We start from the raw sequence: 17,269 nt of genomic DNA, 5'->3' as shown, positions 1-17,269 counted from the left end.
TTATTCCTCCTCTTTCGGGGGTCGGGACGATCTTCGTCTCGATCGTCGCGGCGGCGACTCCCCTGTCCTCCTGACTTTCGGCCATCTCGGCCATCGAGATAGTCCTCGACTCCCATGTACGTGCGGGCTCTTGTCATTAGCTCCGCCATGTCACGTGGGACTTGGCCAACAATAGACTTGAGGAAGTCACTCGTGCGTACTCCCTCAGTGATTGCCGTGATGGCGTCCCTGTCGTCGAATCCTTCGACCTTGTGAGACTCCTCGGTGAAGCGAGCAAGGTATTGTCTCAACGTCTCGTCTCTTCCTTGTCGGATAGAGAGGAGGTGGGTCTTCGGTTTCTTTTGCGCCAGAAGGGTGGCGAATCGGGCGAGGAACGCCTCTCGCAAGGCCCGGAAGGACGGGATGCTTCCCGACCTCAAGCTTCGGAACCACTCAAACCCCGACCCTGTGAGGGTCAGGCTGAAGGCTTGGCAGAGGGTGGCGTCCGTCTGCCCTTGCATCGTCATCCACGTCTCATAGTGTTGGACGTGGAAGTGGGGGTCCGTACGTCCATCGTAGGGGGGAATGGACGGTAACTTGAAGTTCCCCACGCATGGTTGCGCGAGGACTTGCGCGGCGAAGGGAGAGTATGATTCCTCGATCCCTCTGTACGGCCTTTGCCTCCCTGACTCTCTCATTTCGATGATTTGATTCTGGAGGCTCTGAATCATCGTGACCATGTCGAGGCCGTTAGCGGGGCCGACCGTCGGGGCCACGGGAGTCACCGGTTGGCGTTCGTTGGACGCTTGGTCCACGACGTTGGCCTGAGGCCGGCCGAGAGTTGCAGCGGGGAGCGCGTCCCTTCGAGAGTTTAGCCTTTGGTGGAGATCCTCCCCTTGGGAGTTTCTCTGCGCCGTGAAGCGCTCTCTAAGGTCCGCGCTTGGTGCGGGGCGAGGCGAGGTCGCCCTTGGTCGGACCGTCCGGCGGGCGCTTCGGCTATCGGCCCCATCATCGACCAGAGTCGCTCTCTCCTCGGCGAGGGGCCGTGTCCTGCCGCCTCTTGAAACCGAGGGGGCGAGTCCCCGGGAGTGTGACCGTGCCTGCTGCCGCGCTGGGTGAGACGGCCCGGCCAGAGCATTGTTGGACCTCTCGGGCCGCAAAGGGGCAAGGCTAGGCGTTGCCTCGTTGGTCCTCGACTCCTCCACATACTCGGGGTCGGTGTCGTCTTGGGCGGACCTATCTTCAATGTCATAGCCGAGGAGGTCGGCTATGAGCGTACCGTCGACGCCGGGGCGGTCAAGGAGCTCCGCAAGCCGCCGGGCCGTGTCCTCTCGGAGCTCGGCCTCGGGGTCAATCATCGGGTCTTGGGGCTGGCTCTCGCTATCGCGAGGTTGCCCTTCAAGACGATGTGCGAGGCGTCGAAGACCGTACCTCGAGCTCGTCGCTCGGGTACCCGCGGAGGTGGTGGGAATGTGACTCATCTCTCGAGAGTCGTGAGAACAAAGGGAGAAGACTGGTAGAGGGAATGCGTCGTCAAGGTCGAGAGATGCCCTCCTTCTAGTGCCAAAATGTTGTCGCAGTTTTTCGGACAACGATTTAGAAGTCGTAGACGGTTATACCCGAGGCCGGACCAAGTGGTCTCGTCTCGACTCGAGCGTGTCGGACTTGGTATCCCAAGTCTTCCCTTAGCTGTAGATGATCTTTATCTTGTCCAAGCACCTGAAACGTGAACAGAGAGGTGTGAACTACAAAGGGGAAACAGAGGGGTTGCCTCTGTTTACCTCTCCGACGCTCAACATTAGTGGGATTGAGGTGGTTTGTAGAGGGTTTAGTGTTTAGAGGCCGAGACTTGAGAGAAACGAGCGAGGTACGAGTTCGACAGCGTTTCAGTACTCAAATTCGGATTACCTGGGTCGAGGGAGAGACCCTCATATTTATAGGCGGCCAGAGGGGGTTTGGGGAACCCCTCGGCCGGGCGCCGGCCTTGGAGAGCCGGCCTTGGAGTGCCGGCCATGGAGAGCCAGTCCTGGAGCGCCGGCCCTGGAGCGCCGGTCCTGGAGCGCTGGCCTTGGAGCGCCGGTCCTGGAGCGCCGGCCCTGGAGAGCCGGTCCTGGAGCGCCGGCCCTGGAGAGCCGGTCCTGGAGCGCCGGCCCTGGAGAGCCGGTCCTGGAGCGCCGGCCTTGGAGCGCCGGTCCTGGAGAGCCGGCCCTGGAGAGCCGGCCTTGGAGCGCCGGTCCTGGAGCGCCGGCCTTGGAGCGCCGGTCCTGGAGCGCCGGCCTTGGAGCGCCGGCCCTGGAACGCCGGTCTTGGAGGGCCGGCCTTGGAGAGCCGGCCGTGGAGAGCCGACCATGGCGAGTGCCGGCCCCGGGCGAGCGCCGGGCTTAGGACGGCCGCCAGCGTGGCCGTCGTCGACCTACCGGACCGAGACGGACCGGTAACAGTCTTCATGCAAATCTTTCACCAATTCAGAAGAGTCCATCCCGCACGAAGCGCTCTGAGAGATTCCAGACCGACCACGTGGACGACGGATCAAGAAGTGAGGGAGAGTTCGACTTCGCCTATTAATTGAAGCTGAAGAAGATCTACCAGCACTTTTTTCTTGAATTTTGGAATTATTATTTTTTGTATATTCTCTGACTTGATTGAGCCGAAATTCTCTGTATTCGAGTACAATCATTTCTTTACATTCAATCCGACCCATTCTCAATAAAGCGTTTATATATTTGTTTCCATTTATTTTCATATTAATTCAATTCTATTTACGACGAATTTTGAGAACCATTATATAAAGGGTGAAGCGGCTATATAGCCAAATAGAACTTAAGCTTTTGTAAAATAGCCATAGTTTGCCAACTATAAGTAAACTAGCCCAAGTAAGATTAATCTAGGCTAGAATTAAATTTAATCCCAACGAACTATAAAGACAGAATGTAAGCTTTATGAAGACTGGATTAAAATTAATCAAGACCGGATTACAAGTCATAGTACTCTCAATTGGCTATTATGCTATACCTAATGAAACTATGGCTATTTTGCAAAAGTCATAGTTTGAATTGGCCACTTCATACCATTTTTCCTTATATAAATATAAAAACGATGCACTATCCATAATATACAGTTCGTGATTGTTGAAGGACGATTCTTACATCAACAATTTGGCGCCGTCTGTGAGAAATTCTATCAAGAATTCTAACCTCAAAGAATTGAGTTAAACTCGATCATAAGTATGGCTAACGAAAATCAACAGATAGATTCGAACCCGAGGGTCACCTCCGAGATCAAATCTCTCATAGAAACTCTTGTCGCCGGAGCGACGGAAAATCGCAATTTCCAGCAGTCCACTCGGGCTTCTCTGGACACTTTGACAGCTGAACATGCCGCACTCAAGGCCGCATATGAGGCCGAAAAGGTCGCGAACGCTGCTGCGGACACGTCAGCTCGCCTGTTTGGAGAGATAGGGGAAGATCGAGCCCTCCCGACTGTGACCAATTTGGATTTCTCAAGAATCTCTATCACCCCGTCGGGGGCTAGGTCCTCGTACCCAATGTTTCAGCTCGGGATATACTCTCTGCCCGGGGTGTTCACCCCGGCCCCTCTACCGAGCTCGAGCAGACTCCCCACCCCCCACCCCCAGGAGGACCGGCAGTCCGTCCTGAAACAGACCATTCTGTTGGAATAGATCTAGGGTTAAGAAAAGCTTTATCGCTTCTAGCAAGTGGCGGAATATAAAAAATTTCTTTAAAACACGTAAAACGATTTTACAACCTAGACAAAGTGCATGAACATATAATTTAAATTTTTTAAAACTACATATAGTTTTTACTCGGTACCAACCTCAAATGGAGCTTGAACGTTGGGAAGCCTTTGGAATGTTGAAACGTTCGTCTCCCTAAAACAAATGGTTGGATTTAGTGTGTAAGCACTTTTAAACACGATGACTCAAGAACAAGTCTGTTGTCGCTGTTTTTCGGACAACTATTTAGGAGCCAAAGACGGTTAGACCCAAGGCCGGACCAAGTGGTCTCGTCTTGACTCGAGCGTGTCGGACCCGGTATTCCGAGTCGTCCCTTAGCTGTGGATGTCCCTTGAGTTCGTCAGAGTACCTGAAAAGGAGTAGGGAACACGTGAACTACAAAGGGGAAACAGGGGGGGCCCTGTTTACCTCTCCGACGCTCAACATTAGTGGGATTGAGGTGGAGTATAGAGGTTTTAGGGGTGTTTAGAGGCCAAAGATGAGCGAAACGAGCGAAGTACGAGTTCGGCAGCGTTTCGGGACTCAAAAATGGATTACCTGGGTCAAGGGAAGGACCCTTATATTTATAGGCAGCCAAGGGGTCGTTTGAAGACCCCTTGGCCGAGTGAGCAAGGTTGGGTCGGCCATTGGCCGGCTGAAGGGTTGGGCCGGCCAATGGCCGAGTGAGCATGTTGGGTCGGCCATTGGCCGACTGAAGCTTTGCCTCGGCCAATGGCCGAGTGAACTGGGCCGGCCATTGGCCGGCTGAAGCTTTGCCTCGGCCAATGGCCGAGTGAGACCCTTGGATCGGCCATTGGCCGACTGAAGCTTCGCCTCGGCCAATGGCCGAGTGAACTGGGCCGGCCATTGGCCGGCTGAAGCTTTGCCTCGGCCAATGGCCGAGTGAGACCCTTGGGTCGGCCATTGGCCGACTAAAACTTTGCCTCGGCCAATGGCCGAGTGAACTGGGCCGGCCATTGGCCGGCTAAAGCTTTGCCTCGGCCAATGGCCGAGTGAGACCCTTGGGTCGGCCATTGGCCGACTGAAACTTTGCCTCGGCCAATGGCCGAGTGAACTGGGCCGGCCATTGGCCGGCTGAAGCTTTGCCTCGGCCAATGGCCGAGTGAGACCCTTGGGTCGGCCATTGGCCGACTGAAACTTTGCCTCGGCCAATGGCCGAGTGAACTGGGCCGGTCATTGGCCTGCTGAGGCTTTGACTCGGCCAACGGCCGAGTGACACCCTTGGGTCGGCCATGGGCCGGCTGAGCATATGGCCGGCCATTGGCCGGCTGGAACTTGGGCCGGCCATTGGTTTGGGCCGGCCAATGGCTGAGGCAAGGCTCCGTCGTCAAAGGCCTCGCGCCGGTCGCACGGGTCGAAGTGATGTCTTTTTCCTCGCCGGTCCGAGACGGGCCGACAACATTAGCCCCCCGAGTTTCCGGTCGAGCGTAGATCGAGTGGAAACTCAAAATCTACGCTTTTACACGGATGCGGGATGAACGCTCTCGGGTTTTCGGGTTTTCGGGTTGATCGTGTGCGGCTTATTTTCTCGATCTACCAGTGAGGGCATGATCGATTAGCACGGCTTTATTGTATGTGGCCTATTTTCTCGACTTGCCAACGAAGGCGTGATCGATTTGCACGTATTTGTTGTGTTGTGCGCGTCTTGTTTTCTCGATTTGCCAACGAAGGCATAATCGATTTGCGCGTCTTTGTTGTATTGTGCGCGTCTTATGTTCTCGATTTGCCACCGAAGGCATAATCGATTTGCACGTCTTTGTTGTGTTGTGCGCGTCTTGTTTTCTCGATTTGCCACCGAAGGCATAATCGATTTGCACGTCTTTGTTGTATTGACGCAGACCTTGAACCCATTTGTAACTCGTTGCCTATCGGCCGACGAGCTGGGCGGTGAGCGCGATGCCACATTTGTGTGGCGAGGTTTCCCGTGGACGCTGGCTAGACCAGATACGCCCTGCGGACGCAGACCTTGAACCCATTTGTAACTCGTTGCCTATCGGCCGACGAGCTGGGCGGCGAGCGCGATGCCACATTTGTGTGGCGAGGTTTCCCATGGACGCTGGCTAGACCAGATACGCCCTGCGGACGCAGACCTTGAACCCATTTGTAACTCGTTGCCTATCGGCCCACGAGCTGGGCGGCGAGCGCAATGCCACATTTGTGTGGCGAGGTTTCCCGTGGACGCTGGCTTGACCAGATACGCCCTGGCGGACGCAAGCCTTGAACCCATTTGTAACTCGTTGCCTATCGGCCGACGAGCTGGGCGGCGAGCGCGATGCCACATTTGTGTGGCGAGGTTTCCCGTGGACGCTGGCTTGACCAGATACGCCCTGGCGGACGCAAGCCTTGAACCCATTTGTAACTCGTTGCCTATCGGCCCACGAGCTGGGCGGTGAGCGCGATGCCACTTTTGTGTGGCGAGGTTTCCCGTGGACGCTGGCTAGACTAGATACGCCCTGCGGACGCAGACCTTGAACCCATTTGTAACTCGTTTCCTATCGGCCCACGAGCTGGGCGGCGAGCGCGGACTTGAGACTCAGCTCGAGGACTCATGTAGAGCCTGCACGAGGAGTAGTTAGTTGATTTGTTGACTTGGGACTCAACTCGAGGGCTCTCGTAGAGCCTACACGAGGAGTGGTTAGTTGGCTTGTGGACTCGGGACTCAACTCGAGGGCTCTCGTAGAGCCTACACGAGGAGTTTCGTGAAGAGTCGGTGCGAGGAGTATCGGTCGACTCGCGGACTCGTAACTCGACTCGAGGAATGAATTTATCTCGAGGAGACATATGAAGAGTCGGCACTAGGAGTATCAGTCGACTCGTGGACTCGAACTCGACTCGGGGACTCACGTAGAGCCTGCACGAGGAGTTTCGTGGAGAGTCAGCGTGAGGAGTATCGGTCGACTCGCGGACTCGGAGCTCGACTCGAGGAACGAATTCATCTCGAGGAGACATGTGGAGAGTCGGCACGAGGAGTATCAGTCGACTCGTGGACTCGAACTCGACTCGAGGGCTCACGTAGAGCCTCCACGAGGAGTTGCGTGAGGAGTCGGCACGAGGAGCATTAGTCGACTCGTGGACTCGAACTCGACTCGAGGAATGAACGCATCTCGAGGAGACATGTGGAGAGTCGGCACGAGGAGTATCAGTCGACTCGTGGACTCGGGGCTCGACTCGAGGAATGAACGCATCTCGAGGAGACATGTGGAGAGTCAGCACGAGGAGTATCAGTCGACTCGTGGACTCGAACTCAATTCGAAGAATGAGCTCTTCTCGAGGAATTACGTGCAGGTTGTTTCTCTTTGGGACCTCCGGCCTGACCATTGGCCCCTTGAGACTTTGTTATGCTTTTATATGTTTTAGTTTTTTGAGAGAGTTAGCCCAACACGGTTGGGCGAACTGATGAACCGAATCCAAAGACGTTTGGAAGAAGCGATGAAGTCGCTCCAGCTCGTCTAGACGAAGTGCCGAGCTCGACCAGGCGAGGCAACGAACTCAACCAGACGAGGTGACGAGCTCGACCAGACGAGCTTGGCCAGGCGAAATCAACCAGGCGAGTTGACGAGCTCGGCCAGGCGAGGCGAGCTGACGAGCTTGGCCAGGGCGAGGTGAGCTGATGAGCTCGGCCAGGCGAGGCGAGCTGATGAGCTCGGCCAGGGCGAGGCGAGCTGATGAGCTCGGCCAGGCGAGGCGAACAGATGAGCTCGGCCGGACGAGGCGAGCTGATGAGCTCGGCCGGGCGAGGCGAGCTGATGAGCTCGGCCAGGGCGAGGCGAGCTGATGAGCTCGGCCAGGTGGGGCGAGCTGACGAGCTCGGCCAAGGCGAGGCGACGAGCTGGCGAGCTCGGCCAGGCGAGGTGAGCTGATGAGCTCGGCCAGGCGAGGCAGGCTGACGAGCTCGGCCAGGGCGAGGCGAGCTGATGAGCTCGGCCAGGCGAGGCGAGCTGCTGAGCTCGGCCAGGCGAGTCGAGCTGATGAGCTCGGCCACGCGAGGCGAGCTGACGAGCTCGGCCAGGGCGAGGCGAGCTGATGAGCTCGGCCAGGTGGGGCGAGCTGACGAGCTCGGCCAGGGCGAGGCGACGAGCTGGCGAGCTCGAAATCCCGAATATTCGTAAGAATCGGCACGAGGAGTATTGGTCGACTCGTGGACTCGAACTCGACTCGAGGACTCACGTAGAGCCTGCACGAGGAGTTTCGTTAAGAGTCGTCGCGAGGAGTATCGATCGACTCGCGGACTCGAAGCTCGACTCGAGGAATGAATTCATCTCGAGGAGACATGTGAAGAGTCGGCACGAGGAGTATTGGTCGACTCGTGGACTCGAACTCGACTCGAGGTCTCACGTAGAGCCTGCACGAGGAGTTGCGTGAGGAGTCGGCATGAGGAGCATTAGTCGACTCGTGGACTCGAACTCGACTCGAGGAATGAACGCATCTCGAGGAGACATGTGGAGAGTCGGCACGAGGAGTATCAATCGACTCGTGGACTCGAACTCGACTCGAGGACTCACGTAGAGCCTGCACGAGGAGTTTCGTGAAGAGTCGGCACGAGGAGCATCGGTCGACTCGCGGACTCGTAGCTCGACTCGAGTAATGAATTCATCTCGAGGAGTTACGTGAGAAGTCTTTCTTTGGGACCTCCGGCCTAACCATCGGCCCCTCGAGACTTATATATATATATATATATATATATATATATATTTTTTTTTTTTGTTGAGTTATTTTTATTGATCATTGATCCCTGTTAGCCCCCCGAGTTTCTTGCGTTTGTGAGATGAAGGCCAAGAAACTCTTGCGTTAGAGGTATACAATAGTATGTGCTACATTTTTTCATGTGTGAAATAACTCTTTATTGCAATAAGGGGGTCGTTACAGTTTGTCATGGCACTTGGCCTTCTTTGAAAAAAGGAAATTACATTTTCGAAATGAAAGTGACCACGAAGCCGATCGGGTTCGGGCGTGAATTTAAGGGTCGAAGTAACGATACTCATGGCTTGTTAGCAGACGCGACGAATTCCTTGAAATCCCCACCTCGAATTAGGGAATCAATTCGCTTCTTAAGCTGCTTGCATTCGATCGTCACGTGCCCGTGATCTTTGTGGTATTCGCAGAACCGACTTCGATCTCGCTTCGCGGGGTCCTTTGTGAGTGGAGCGGGGCTTCCCAGCTCATCGCGGCGTAAGCGCAGGATCCGGTCGGGCGTTGTGTTGAGCGGGATGAAGGATCGCTTAGGGGCTGGAGAAGGGTGGTCGTTAGGGACTTGACCCTTCCGGCGCCTTTTCCTTCGTGACTCGGGACCAACGGCCGGCATCACAAGCGTGGCTGCGCGCTTTTGGTTGGGTGCTTGATCAGTGTTGGGTGGTTGCTGCCCCAAGACGATCGCGGTCTCACGTTGAGCGTCGAGTTTTTCTCTCAAGTCGAACTCGTGATTCTCTCTTTGAGAGTTGATCTCCGGAGGCCGTCCCTATCACCCTTGTTAAGGGCGCGTCATTCAGGCGACGCCTTTGGCGGGGGCCGAGACCATCGACGTTGTCACCTTCACAAGGGTTTTGGACGCGGACGGTGAGCTTGGAGCGTCCCTTTCGGGACCTCGAGACCGAGCGTCCTCGGGTACTGTGCGAGCTTCGATGCCTTGACGTGGTTGCCCGAGGGTGTCCCCTCGAGGGCGCGTGCGCGTGCTCATCCGAAAGTTGGCGTCTTGACGCGGTCGCCCGAGGGTGTCCCCTTGGAAGCGCGCGCGCGCGTCCACTTTCGTGAACAGCGTGGTCGAGGTTGGTCTCATGGTTGATGTCGCCGACGTTGTTGGAGTCGAGGAGGTTGGCGATGAGCGCGCCGGTGACGCCGGGGCGGTCTAGGAGTTCGGCGAGCCTTCGAGTCGTGTCCTCTCGGACTGCGGCCTCGGGGTCATTCGCTGGGTCTCGGGGCTGGCTCTCATTATCATGAGGTTGCCCTTCGAGACGGTGCGTGGAGCTTTGGAGGTCGCGCCTCGAGCTAGTCGCTCGGGCGCCCACGGAGGTGGCGGGGCTACGACTCATCTCTCGAGAGTCGTAGAAGTGAGAAGAAGACTGGTAGAGGGGATGTGTTGCCAAGGTCGAGAGATCCCCTCCTTCTAGCGCCAAAATGTTGTCGTTGTTTTTCGGACAACTATTTAGGAGCCAAAGACGGTTAGACCCAAGGCCGGACCAAGTGGTCTCGTCTTGACTCGAGCGTGTCGGACCCGGTATTCCGAGTCGTCCCTTAGTTGTGGATGTCCCTTGAGTTCGTCAGAGTACCTGAAAAGGAGTAGGGAACACGTGAACTACAAAGGGGAAACAGGGGGGGCCCCTGTTTACCTCTCCGACGCTCAACATTAGTGGGATTAAGGTGGAGTATAGAGGTTTTAGGGGTGTTTAGAGGCCAAAGATGAGCGAAACGAGCGAAGTACGAGTTCGGCAGCGTTTCGGGACTCAAAAATGGATTACCTGGGTCAAGGGAAGGACCCTTATATTTATAGGCAGCCAAGGGGTGGTTTGAAGACCCCTTGGCCGAGTGAGCAAGGTTGGGTCGGCCATTGGCCGGCTGAAGGGTTGGACCGGCCAATGGCCGAGTGAGCATGTTGGGTCGGCCATTGGCCGACTGAAGCTTTGCCTCGGCCAATGGCCGAGTGAACTGGGCCGGCCATTGGCCGGCTGAAGCTTTGCCTCGGCCAATGGCCGAGTGAGACCCTTGGGTCGGCCATTGGCCGACTGAAGCTTCGCCTCGGCCAATGGCCGAGTGAACTGGGCCGGCCATTGGCCGGCTGAAGCTTTGCCTCGGCCAATGGCCGAGTGAGACCCTTGGGTCGGCCATTGGCCGACTGAAACTTTGCCTCGGCCAATGGCCGAGTGAACTGGGCCGGCCATTGGCCGGCTGAAGCTTTGCCTCGGCCAATGGCCGAGTGAGACCCTTGGGTCGGCCATTGGCCGACTGAAACTTTGCCTCGGCCAATGGCCGAGTGAACTGGGCCGGCCATTGGCCGGCTGAAGCTTTGCCTCGGCCAATGGCCGAGTGAGACCCTTGGGTCGGCCATTGGCCGACTGAAACTTTGCCTCGGCCAATGGCCGAGTGAACTGGGCCGGTCATTGGCCTGCTGAGGCTTTGACTCGGCCAACGGCCGAGTGACACCCTTGGGTCGGCCATGGGCCGGCTAAGCATATGGCCGGCTAAGCATATGGCCGGCCATTGGCCGGCTGGAACTTGGGCCGGCCATTGGTTTGGGCCGGCCAATGGCTGAGGCAAGGCTCCGTCGTCAAAGGCCTCGCGCCGGTCGCACGGGTCGAAGTGATGTCTTTTTCCTCGCCGGTCCGAGACGGGCCGACAACAAAGTCTTTGAGCCAAAGAGCTAAAACAAATGCTAGGTCTAATAAGGACCTAGGTGCCAAAACAAAAGAACAAGAAGGGTTAGAGAGAGAGAGAGATGGGCAGCCAATAAGTCTGGAGAGAGAAGCTCTCAATCTCTAAAATTGTGTGTTGTGAGTTGTGAAAGAGGTGGGGTACTTATAGGAGGAGGATTACATTCAAAAGGTAGTTTCCTCTTCTCTATTGAATATCACATATTCATGAGCAAATATTTGGTTTCCTCTTTCCCCTTTGCATGTCCAAGGCATGCCCTCATGTTCACATGGATTTGTTTCCTCTTTTGCTTGCTCCCTCCTTGGCCGCCCAAATGGATTTCCTTCTAGAGGAAATTTGTTTCCTCTTTTTCTTTTGGCAATTATCTTCATACATCAATGCACAAAATAATTCATCTTTCTCCCTTGGTATGGACGGTTTTGAGCTTCTAGAAGGAGCTTCTAGATGTTTCTTTATTTGTTCATGACAACATAAGAAAAACCCATTAAGAATTTTAAAATAAAATTCCATGAAATGAAATTAATCATCAAGGCCCAATATTCCCAACATGGCCGTGTGATCCAATTTCAATTGTCATCATATGACAAAGTCAAAAAAACTTATTTATTGGCATTCATACCATCATATGTCCAAAAAGACATAATTACCATTTAGACAATTTTCGTAAAACTTGTCTAGTTCTTGTTTTGACTTAGCTTCTAGTTTAACTAATCCTACTCTAATGACTTATGGTAGTGACCTCATGGATCCAAATGAACAAAGCTTGAGCTAGCATACTTGGATTCAAAAGTTCACAAACATTTTCCAAGTTCTAGCTTAATGTCAACTGACTCCACTTAAGAGTTGACACTGAAATCTCTCGGTTCAAATGAATTTATTTTCTACTCAAGAATTCTACTTAATTGTAATGACTGGATCCATTGAATATTATCTGTGTTTACCCTTTATGAATATCATCAACTAGATGATATTTACAAAATTACCATTTTACCCTACTAGCTGTTATTTCCTCAACTCCTTTGTCCCTTATGAATAAGTTAGAAACAATGTATTGACGAGGAGCTAGCAAGTCACATTGATTCATCCAAAAGAGTCATGACTCAATTTGGACACTGCCCAGTTCATTTATTCACATTCCAAGGAACAAAGTATGAGGTGATATACATTGCATTTCAACAAACTTGTATATGAATTCCATGTCTATGAGATCTTCACAAAGTTACTCATGACATCTTCATAACTTAGTACTTCACCAATAGGTCTTGTCTATATCACATAGTGAATCTAGAACTCTGACTTTCACAAATGAGAATACGTAAGCTATGAAATGACATTAAAATACCTCAAGGATGGGAGAGAAAAGAAGGATATTAAACACAAAGATCTAAAGAGAAGTACTTAATTTCAAACCAAGGATTTTGTTCTTGATTCAGGATTCTTCTTCTTTTTTTTTCCTTTTTTTGTCCTTTAAAAAAAACAAACAAGAATAATTCATAAATGAATAAACACAACTTAATAAACTAAAACAAAACAGATTCTAAGCTATGAATGGGAGGTTTTTTTTTGGAAGTGTGATATAACAATATAAAAGATAGATTGAACCTTGATGAACTTGAATTAGCTTTGATACCAACTGATGCGAACCAAGCCAACAATGTGACTATGACCCTTCTCAATTTGTTGGATTGGATCAGACCCAAGGATCCTTCGAGATCAGATTCGGTGAATCCACGACTCGTAGCTTATGTTGAAGCTCAAACTTTGGAATGGTGAAGACGCAACAAAATGAGAGTGGAAATTCGTTTGATAAGTCAGATTCGAACGCCAGGGTATTCCCTTGATAAGCTCAGTATAGTTTCTTCAAGAAACAAAGAGAAATCTCTCACAAATTCATTCCAACGTATTCTTAAAACTATTCAGACCTTTACAAACATTATAACGTTCCAAAGCTAAACAAAGCAAAAAGAAACTGAAATGAAATGAAATAAACACACTTAAACACAATTAAAATTAGACATTAAATGCCATAAAACATGAAACTAATGACATTTCTTTTGAAATTCGGAATCCGTTTTGCTCCTACTCTAATGATTTCATAAATGGCTAATTATGCCTCTCATTAAATGCCATAAGCCTTCTTTAATCAGATGTTGTTGGAGAAGTAGATGCAACTCTTTATTAGGCTTAAAAGAGTGTATTTGGGCTGCTTGTTGTTGGGCTTCATGGACAAAGTTCTTTATCTCGTCCTTGAGTTGTTTAGCTCTTAATCTTCTAATTGGTCCTGGTTGATCTTAGATTGAGTCCTTCTTTACTTGTTTATGAGTTGAATCCATCTTGACTTGATCTTCATGTGAATCCATATTGATGTCCACATCAGGGGAGACGGCCAACCGGCCAATCGTCCTGGCTCCGAGGAAATCCCGGTCAGGGAAGACTTATCCAGATCTCGCTGGTCCTCGCCGCACCACACGTTCCTTGCACGCCGCCTGCTGCGCGTGAGCCGTTCGAGGGCGCGTCGACCGAGACTTGCGCTGTTGGCATGACGCCTACATCGCCCGGCGCTGGCCCGCCCTGCGCCATGTTGGCATCTACCCGACCAGGGAGTCCCACGCCCGGCGCGTTCTCCAAGCCGACCGCCCTGGTTGTCGAGGGTGCCGCCACCTTGCCAATCGTCGGCGTCCCACCGTCGCCGGAAAGCCACGCATCCATGGAGGAGGATCTTGGTCGTTAAAATCCATGGGTGCTGCCTGAGAAGTCCTAAATCCAAGAGAAGAGAATTGTGGTAGGATATCTTGAGGGAAGGAAAATTGATTCCTAAATCCATCCATGTCAACACACGGGGTGGATAAGAGAGAGATGAAGTCTTCTTCGAGGGTCCCACTTGGGGTAGGACGGTCGGAGGAACCCATGAACACGTGGAAAAGATGACGTATATGGGAATATGCGAACCGGAAAAAAATTAAAAGAAAAAAAGAAGGAGGCCTAGTCGTACATTTTTCTCGCAACCAACTACTCCGACGAAAGTGAGGCGGCGATCCAAGCAGATCTCCTCGGGATAAAAGAATTGGCTCGTATATTTTTGAGTTTATCGCTCGGATTATATCGAAGGACAATCTCGGAGGCTGATGTGTTAGCTCATTCCGGACTGCCAAGGATGGACGATCACGACGGTTCCCATCCGAGCCCGAGCGACCAGTCCCGGTCGGCCGATCCGAAAAGCCATACCTGGGGGGCCAGTCCCTAGCGGCCGGTCCCGGACGGCCAGTCCCAGGCGGCCATCCCCTGGCGGCCAGGCCCGATCGGACAGTCCCGGGCGGCCATCCCTAGGCGGCCAAGCCCGGTTGGTCAGTCCAGGGCGGCTAATCTCAGGCGGCCAATCATGGGCGGCCAGGCTCGGTTGGCCCTTCTCGGTTCTCCAGCCTCGGTCTACCAGCGACCGACTGGACGGCTTGCATGCCCAAGTCCATCCTTGAGGCAAGGGAGAAGGGCCTCTGGGTCTATAAATATAGACATCAACTCCAAACGCAAGGTAATCGGATTTTGAGTCCCGAAATACCGCTGAAACTCTCGGAAGCTCGTTTCTCTCATAATCAACCCCTAAACTCTCTAAACCTTTATCTTTCACCTTAATCCTCCTAATATTGAGCGTCGAAGAGGTAAACATAGACAACCCATTTGTTTACCTTTTTTAATTCATTGTTTTTTTTTTCCTTTCAGGATTAACGAATGATGAGAAAGACCAATCACAGTTAGGAAGAACTCGAGACATCGAGTTCAGGAAGCTCAGGCTCGAACGCGATCACCTCTTCCAGTCTTGGGTTGAACCGTTTGGAGCCTCTAAATCGTTGTCCGAAAAAGTGCGACAATCGTTAGCAAAATTAATTATTGTTATTTTTAATAAGATTAATTAATATGATTATTACTGTTAATAAGATTAATTATGTAATTAATTATTGTTCTTGTTACCGTTAATTAAGTTAATTATTTTTATCGTTACTGTTAATACTATAATACTATGTTGGTGTTAACGTTAATAAAATTTACTATAAGATTAATTATTATCTTTGTTACTATTAATAAAATTATTTATTATTTTTATTACCCGTGATAAAATTATGAAATTAGTTATTGTTATCGTTAACAAGATTAATTATTATTACTATTAGCGTTTATAAAATTAATTATAAGATTAATTATTTTATTGTTATCCTGAGAAAAATTAATAATACTAGTTTAACATGATATGTTGGTAGCTTAATATAATATTAACTATTCTTTAAACTAAAATGGTAATTACTGGCTATAATTTTAATTGGACCGTAAAAGCCTGACTCTTTCTCTCTCAAAATGTGCACTCTAGAGAAACGGGGCAACCTGTTTATCCTAACCCTAACCGGGTCCGGCGACGAGCACCGCCTGAGCCCTGCCGTGCTGGCATCGATCCTCTCTGCACTCTCCACCGTGAGATCCGAATCCAGTCCCGGCACCGCCCTCCTCACCACCGCCTCTGGCTCCAAATTCTTCTCCAATGGGTTCGACCTAGCCTGGGCCCAATCCTCCGATTTCCGCTCCCGGTTCGCCTCCATGTCGGAATCCTTCGGCCCTGTCCTGGCCTCCCTCGTCTCCCTCCCCATCCCCACCGTCGCTGCAGTCCCCGGCCACGCCGCCGCCGCCGGCTTCCTCTTTGTCCTCGCGCACGACTACCTCGTCGCTCGCTCCGATCGCGGCGTGCTCTACCTCAGTGAGGTCGACATCGGATTCCCCATCCCCGCCTCCGCGGCCGCTCTCTTGCGCTCCAAGATCGGCGATGCAGCGGTGCGGCGTGATGTCATGCTCGCAGGGAGGAGGATCCGGGGAGAGGAGGCGGTGGCGATGGGGCTCGCGGAGTCGGCGCACTCCGGCGCTGACAAGGTCGCGGAGGAGGGAGCCAAGCTCGCCGAGAGGCTCGCCGCCAGGAAATGGAAAGGAGAGGTCTACGCCGAGATTAGGATGAGCATGTTCCCTGACTTCTGCCAACTTCTCGGGATCAGCGTCGCCACTGTTGCCAAGCTCTGACATTTTGCTTCTAGAAAACTTCGGGTATGCAAATTGTGTTTTTGGTGATGAGATTCTGCAAGTATTGTCTCAGAGTTTAGGTAAAATATCGTTGACGTTTATTCACAGATGAAGTTCACATTTGATTTTTTCCCCCATGAGAATGCAAAATTTCATGAATAATTTGAATGACCTATTTAATATAAATTATTTTATGCTGGCTGATACGGTAGAGAGAGGACAGGCTAATTTTAGGCTCTCAATGAGATACTGTTAAGCTTTTCATCAGACTTCGTGGTTACCATTGGTTTCGGTTTTGGCTAGCATAGGCCAACAAAGAGCAAGACTCGAGTGATGAGTTGTTACGAATATCAATCTGCGAAGAGGAACGAGGTATTGGTGTTGAGCTCGCGTTTGGATACAATGGCTTTCTCAATTTTTTTTTCTTTTTCTCAAACCGTAAGACTCAATTTTTTTTTTTAATTTTGATGTTTAATAATTGATTATTATAAGCTGTCACGGCTTGTTTTGAGTTGCATTTGTTTCCCTAAACATTTGAGTGACTGAATTTCTGTAATTGAAGGTAGAAGATGGAAAGCAGATTCAAGGATTTTCCGATCCAAGTGTTTTTAGGGAGGTTAGTCAAACTTGTATCAGATTTGAGTTTGCAAATCTTTTAGGAATCTTAGAAAGCGCTCCTTTAAGCACTACTCTTTTTGTCATTCATTAAAGGAAATAGTGACACTAAAGTGTCATGACTGAGGGATGATGTTTCATGGATGTAATATCAGAAGCTTCAAAATTTATTGAGAGCTGGAAAAAACTTTGATTGTAGTTGTATTCTGGTGTATGCTCTCCAACATAACTTTACAAAATAGGTTGAAAATGAGCTTGCTGTAACTGGAACACATTATGATAAGACCCTAGGTAAACCACTGTGATTCAAGTACATCAGGAAGAGGAAGAGAGCTCATGCTGAGGCAGAATGGAGAGAATCGGAACCCACACCGGCCACGGAAACTGAGAAAGATCTGGTGACGTGGCGGGTGTTGGGTCGAAGCTCGTGAAAGGAAGAAGTGTAATAGTGAGAGGGAGCATGAAAGAACAGTTTGGCGATTTGTTCATCTATGAAAGCTTGAG

At 51.4% G+C, this 17,269-nt stretch overlaps 1 pseudogene across 4 annotated transcripts; it reads left to right on the top strand.

The window, feature by feature from the left end:
• Positions 1–15,389: 15,389 nt before the first annotated feature.
• Positions 15,390–16,963, top strand: LOC149401527 (enoyl-CoA delta isomerase 3 pseudogene; annotated as a pseudogene). Of its 4 annotated transcripts, XR_016296741.1 has the most exons (3): positions 15,390–16,174; positions 16,459–16,522; positions 16,713–16,963. The product of XR_016296741.1 is annotated as an enoyl-CoA delta isomerase 3 pseudogene, transcript variant X3 (transcript). The 4 variants fall into 4 exon arrangements; XR_016296742.1 differs by lacking the exon at positions 16,459–16,522; XR_016296739.1 differs by having other exon boundaries at positions 16,459–16,963.
• The last annotated feature ends 306 nt before the right edge of the window (positions 16,964–17,269 follow it).

Source organism: Urtica dioica, chromosome 4 (assembly GCF_054948205.1).
Source record: "Urtica dioica subsp. dioica isolate 48M chromosome 4, U.dioica_male_clone48M_v1_H2, whole genome shotgun sequence".
In the NCBI taxonomy this organism is placed as follows: Eukaryota; Viridiplantae; Streptophyta; class Magnoliopsida; order Rosales; family Urticaceae; genus Urtica; species Urtica dioica.
Note: the sequence above shows the minus strand (reverse complement) of the source record. Positions and strands in the feature narration are given on the sequence as shown.